This window comes from Thalassophryne amazonica, chromosome 3 (genome assembly GCF_902500255.1).
Source record: "Thalassophryne amazonica chromosome 3, fThaAma1.1, whole genome shotgun sequence".
In the NCBI taxonomy this organism is placed as follows: domain Eukaryota; kingdom Metazoa; phylum Chordata; class Actinopteri; order Batrachoidiformes; family Batrachoididae; genus Thalassophryne; species Thalassophryne amazonica.
The window spans coordinates 94,243,528-94,250,653 of NC_047105.1; positions in this window are offsets into that span (position 1 = coordinate 94,243,528).

The window sequence follows — 7,126 nt, forward strand, 5'->3', positions numbered from 1 at the left end:
TTATGGTCAGGGATAGGTTGAGAAGTTTGAATATCTAGGAAGAAATTACTATCAGGCACAGTCAACTGGGAGGAGGCCCAGGGACCACCCAGGACATGCTGGGGAGACTACAAGGGCTGTCAATAAAGTATAGGTCCTTTTTATTTTTTTCAAAAACTATATGGATTTCATTCATATGTTTTTACGTCAGACATGCTTGAACCCTCGTGCGCATGCATGAGTTTTTCCACGCCTGTCGGTGACGTCATCCGCCTGTGAGCACTCCTTGTGGGAGGAGTCGTCCAGCCCCTCGTCGGAATTCCTTTGTCTGAGAAGTTGCTGAGAGACTGGCGCTTTGTTTGATCAAAATCTTTTCTAAACCTGTGAGGCACATCAAAGTGGACACAGTTCGAAAATTAAGCTGGTTTTTGGTGAAAATTTTAACGGCTGATGAGAGATTTTGAGGTGATACTGTCACTTTCAGGACTTCCCACGCAGTGGGATGTCGCGCAGCGCTCCCAGGCGCTGTCGTCAGCCTGTTTCAAGCTGAAAACCTCCACATTTCAGGCTCTATTGATCCAGGACGTCGTGAGAGAACAGAGAAGTTTCAGAAGAAGTCGGTTTCAGCATTTTATCTGGATATTCAAAGTGACAAAGTTTTTAATTTGGCACACAAAATATTCAAATAGAAAAAAAATTGAACAATTCCACAAACAAACACAGACAAAACTAGTGAGTCCGAAAGGGTGTGGGCTGAAGCAAAGCTTATAGCGCCACCCCTGCTAGTACAAGTCCAACAATTCTAATCAGTCATATTTACATAAATATAAATTCACTACTACATGTCGACACACAGACATACACATCAATATACTATTCACTTATAATTATATTTATATAGTACCAGATCATAAGAAAGTCGAATCAAGGCACTTTACGCCAGTAAGGACTAACCTTACCAACCGGGACGGGTCCACGCGTCAGGACACAGCCGGCGCGGTGCGGCGGCACAGGAAAAACACCTCCGTGTTGATAACCATTTGTAAAATCCAGGCGGCTTTTGATGGCTTTCAGTGGAGTGAGTACCTGAGAAATTGTTTAACAGTTGGGCATGTTCCAACTTGTCCTTAAGGCTTCCAACAGAGGTGTTTTTCCTGTGGCGGAGCGTCGCGGCGGCTGCGAGCCCACGCTGCAATCCGTCCGCACGTCTTTCATTAAAAAAAATCTCCTTTAACAGTGGAATATCCGGATAATAAATGCTGAAACCGACTTCTTCTGAAACTTCTCTGTTCTCTCACGACGTCCTGGATCAATAGAGCCTGAAATGTGAAGGTTTTCAGCTTGAAACAGGCTGACAACGGCGCCTGGGAGCGCTGCGCGACGTCCCACTGCGTGGGAAGTCCTTAAAGCGACAGTATCACCTCAAAATCTCTCATCAGCCGTTAAAATTTTCACTGAAAACCAGCTTAATTTTTCGAACCGTGTCCACTTCGATGTGCCTCACAGGTTTAGAAAAAATTTTGATCAAACAAAGCACCAATCTCTCAGCAACTTCTCAGACAAAGGAATTTCGACGAGGGGCTGGACGACTCCTCCCACAAGGAGTGCTCACAGGCGAATGACATCACCGACAGGCGTGGAAAAACTCACGCATGCGCACGAGGGTTCAAGCATGTTCTGATGTAAAAACATATGAATTAAATCCATATAGTTTTTGAAAAAAATAAAAGGACCTATACTTTGACAGACCTCTATCTCCCAGCTGACTTGGAGACGCCTCTTGATTCCTCAGCGGGAGTTAAAGGCCTGGGCCTGTCCGAGTATAGGGAAGTGTGGGATAAGCTGCTGCCACCACAACCCAACCCATGACCTGGACCCGTGAAAAAATGAATGACTGAAAGGAAAAAAAAAAACATTTGTGATAGCAGCACAATGGTGTAAGTACTCCAAACCAGAAGGTTCCGGGTTCCTGGCTACTTGTGGCCCTATACAGTGGGGTAAAAAATATTTATGTCAGTCCCTGATTGTGCAAGTTCTCCTACTTAGAAAGATGAGAGAGGTCGGTAATTTTTATCATTTTTAATTGTGTAATGTAAAATTTAGATAGACAACCTCCTGTTACAGATTGGGTGCGGGATTGAAGCCAGACTCAGAGTTTGAACCGGACCCAAACGCAAGAGCAGAGAAGGAGGGAATGAATAACTGATATTTAATTACACACAATTTAAACAGAACAAATTATAAATAAAGCGGTCTGTAGAGTGGAGGACATGCCCGCTCCAGGCGGTAGAACAGCTGGAAGCCACAGCGAGAACTGGACCAGGAGGGGAGCCGGCACCAGGTGGCCGCAACGGAGCTGAGTTTCTGAGGAGGAGGAGAGGTTGAGGTGAGTCCAAACAATTTATAACGCAGACCGTTATTTTAAGAGTGTTCACAGTCAGATTTACACAGCAAATACTTCCAGGCTGAGTTTAAGATCAAACACTTCACTGGCAGGTGCAGAACAGCGAAAGTTCCAGATGCAAACTGCGGGTTAGAAGCTGATAAAACAAATTGGCCATAGCAGCTCAAACAGGGAGGTGCAAGGGAACGCCAAAGTTGCAGGCTCTATAGCGAGAAATAGAGAACCTGGATTACCTCAGGAAGTGTGCTGTCTGACGGCTGAACAGTAGTTATCCTCAGCAAATCCTCCTCTCACCAGAAACATGATCATCAAACACAAGTCAGCTTCAGCATCAATGTAACATCATCAAATGTTAAGTTTCTGGCAATGAACAACTGCATCGCCAGGCTTTAAATGCAGCAGCTCCTGATCAGGTGGAAACAAGCTGCAGCTGATGTTCCTGATCAGGTGGAAACGAGTTGCAGGTGAGGTCTCCAGATGCTCAGCTCCGCTTGCGCGCCACCTGGTGGGAAATAAAGAAAACAACAGCAAGACAAACAGCCCAGCCCATGACACCTCCTCCTCAAACTCCCATATCCAAAATGGGTAAATGCTTATAAATCTAACTGCAGAAGCCAGATTAGTGGATATATGGCGGTTCCAAATTCCCAAAGGAGAGAAATTTTACCTTTTATTCAAGTAGACATGCGTCTTACTCAAGAATTGATTATTTCTTTACTGCTAAAGCTGAATTACACAGAATTGAAGATAATACAATATTATTGCCCATCACAATTTCTGCTCATGCTCCTGTTGTGCTCCGGTGGGATATAGGCCTGACTCCATCATTTAAGCAATGGCAACTGAATGCCTCTCTTCTTAATGATAAGGATTTTATTGCTCTCTTTAAATCAGAGTTTAAAAACTATTTAGACACTAATAGAACACCTGAAACGTCTCCTACCATGTTGTGGGATTGTGCAAAGGCTTATTTAAGAGGCAGCATTATTTCCCTTGCAACAACAACAACAACAACAAAAAGACAGAAGGCAGCCAAACCACAAGAATTAGAGGATAGCATAAGGGAGTTGGAACTTAAACATTAACAGAGTAGGGTGCTTAATATCTTGAATCGTCTAAATACAACTCGCAGGGTGCTTCAAAACGTACTCTCAGAAAAAATTGAAGGAAACTTGCGCTTTGCCAAGCAACAGTATTATGAAAACGGAAATAAAGCAAGCAGACTCTTAGCCTTCAAACTTAACAGCAGTCCTTAAATGTAGTTCAAAAGTTAAAATTAGGTCATAAATCTACAATAAAACCAAGAGAAATAGCTGGAACATCTGCAGAATTTTATAAAGTCTTATACCAAGACACAGATACCTGTTCTGATGAGATTAGTATAGCAAATTAATTAAAATATAAGTGTTTCTGAATTATGTGATACTGTAGATAAAGAATTGGATGACACAATTGAAGAAGGGGAAATAAAACAGGTCATTTAATCCCTAAGAATAATACTGTCCAGGCCCATTGGTTTCATAAATGAATTCTATAAATATTTTACAGATATTCTACTCCTCCTTTTTTGGATGCATACCATTATGCTGTAGAAACCAAACAATGGTGCCATCATGGTCTGATGCAACAATAGTAGTATTACATAAAGAAGATAAGGACCCTACCGATTGTGGTTCATATAGGCCACTATCTATGCTTAATGGAGATGTATGTATTCTAACAGCTATACTAACTAGGTGATTAAATTACATAATAACTCAAATCATACATTCAGATCAAACCGGGTTTATTGCTGGGAGGGTACTACAAAATAATTTACGGCATTTGTTGAATATTATATCTCATCAGAAAGGGAACAAAACTATAACAACTTTATTCTCTTTAGATGTCCAAAAACATTTGATCGCGTGTGATGGAAGTATCTAATTAGACGTTAAAGAGGTTTAAATTTGGGCCCAAATTTGTAGATTGGATATGCACACTTTACTCATCCCCACAAGCAGCTGTTAGAGTCAATGGCTTTAGATGGCAAGTTTAAGTGGAGCGCTGATGTAGACAGGGGTGCTCCCCGTCACCCCTTTTATTTGCAATTAGTATCGAGCCGTTGGCCCAACTCATTGGGACAATGATGACATTAAAGGGATTCGGATCGGCACAGAGGAACATAAAATCTCACTCTATGCCAATGATGTTTTATTGTATCTGACAGAGCCTACATCATTAATACCACACCTAAGGGAATCATTTCTGTATATGGTATTTTTCTGGTATATAATAAATGTTGATAAGACAGAGGCTATGGATGTCAATGGCCATATTGCACTCAGAGTAACGCAACCAAGTGGTTATTAGATGGCCTAAAGCAGGCATTAAATACCTAGGATCAATATCCCTCTTTCTTTACATGATTTTGTTTCAACGCTAACTACAGGAAAATACGTAGACATAATAAAACTGACCCCGAGAGTGGTGGTCAGTGTTACCTCTCTCCCTTCTTGGTCACATTGAAACTATACATATGAATGTTCTCCCAATGCTTGTTATTTGTTCCAAATGTTACCAATCGGAATACCAAAATCCACATTTGTTGAGAATTGGATAAAATGATCTCAAATTCATATGGCAAAGTAAGTACCCTTGCAGAAAATACAAAACCCTGCAAGAAGCAAGCCGGGAGGGGGACTTAATCTTCCAGTTTTAAAGAACTATTTCTGGGCAGCACAATTAAAGCCATTAATCTCATGGATTCCAAATGACACTCATACACGATGGCTGATTATTGAACAAATAATTGTGCTCTGAGCCATTAAAGTTATTGCCATTCTCAAATATTTTGATAAAGGGCTTGTCATTGTGGACTAGAACCACACTTAACTTTAAGAACAAAGTACAGGTTGCATTTATGTTGCCAAAAGCTCTCTCAATTCTAACAAGTATAGGACATATTAAATCCTTTCACCTCCAATAACATAGATAAGGGTTTTGCAAATGGGCTGATCAATGGGCTTATATTTACTCATCAATTAATGACACAAACACCTTATGTCCTTTGAAGAGTTGCGTAGACATTTCCAACTACAGAAAACTGATTTCTTTAGATATCTACAGTTTACGCTCTTTCCTGACTACACACAAGAATGGGAAAGAGTGTTAGACCCCCGTACCAATAGAGAACCTCCTATCAATTCCAAAAAGGTGAAGGGGATAAGACTGGTTAAAAAAGTATACAAGGTATTTTTATCAATAGGTCAGCATGGGCCATTCCTACAAAACAAAGATGGGAGGCAGGGACAGCCAGAACCATTTCCGATGAGATGTGTATGGAAGCATGGACAGAGGCACATCCAACCACAAATTCAAATACATGGCAAGAATTTAAATGGAAAATTATTAGTAGATATTTCAGGACACCAGATATAGTTTCTAAGATGGACGCTAGAGTACCAAGCCTGTGTTGGCAGAACTGTGGCACAGCACTGCCCAATCACACACACATTTTCTGGTCATGCCCAAAACTACAAAACTTTTAGGATGATGTGTACAGGGCTTTAAACCAAATTTCTGAATGAGGCCATACCAGAGGATATTACAGTGGCATTACAGTGTTGCCACAGTTACTTTGAAAAAGTAATCCAATTACTGATTACTCCTTGAAAAAGTAACTTAGTTACTTTACTGATTACTCAATTGTAAAAGTAACTAAGTTAGATTACTAGTTACTTTTTAGTTACTTTCCCCAGCTGCCAACAACAACCCTCTGCCACCTCAACATGACAATGATACTTGTTTTGCCAAAACTCACTTTATAGTCACCCTTTCTTGACTTCAATGAAAATAATACTTGTTTTATAAAATGTAAAATAAAGACCTCTTTCTTGACCTCATATTTAATTGTTGACCAGCACTGTAACAGTAAAACTTGCAATTTCTAACCTACATTGTTTATAAATGTAGCTATAAATTCTAACATTTTTCTAACATTTAAATTCTATCTAAACATTTTACTTGTCAAAATTATTATAAGTAGTATTAGTAGCTGTAGTAAAAAAAAAAAAAAGGCTTCAAAACGGTACCTTTAATCTAGGGGTGTTGTGGGGGGGGGGGCACATCCCTCCCCCACGCCCCCATTCCATCTGGATTCGCCCCTGCTTTGGCGTTTGAGCACAAAGAATGGATAACATTTATTTATGCAGAAAACATGACAGATTTACAGGTAAGAAAGTTTTATTGCATTTTCACATCATGTGGTCCTCAGAAAGAAAGTTTAGGTGCATTTGAGTGGAAAATAGTGTTCGTCGTTACTAAAAAAGTGGTTAGATTAGAGTAACGCGTTACCGGCATCACTGGGCATTACTAGGTATAATTCCAGCAGGTATACAGGGAAGGGCTAAATCATATATTTTAAATGTTCTTTTTACAGCAGCTTTGAAATGCATTATAATTAAATGGATGCAATTAGCCCCACCCTCCTACAGCGCCTGGGTCCAAAAAGTAGGGGAACTGTACCAAATGGAAAAAATAACATATTCATTAAGACTTCAAAGGTCTAATTTTAATCTATGGTGGGGCTGCAGAAACCTTATTTAGGTAAAGGCCTGATTAGTACATTTGAGTTAATTGCCACTTTCCCCCCCTCTATATCACTGTAATGTAGAGTGCCTTAGATCTGTCACTTAAAAGTTGACTTTTTCTTCCCTGATATATTGTGATGCTGAAACCACATGTAACTTGCTGTGAAAATAA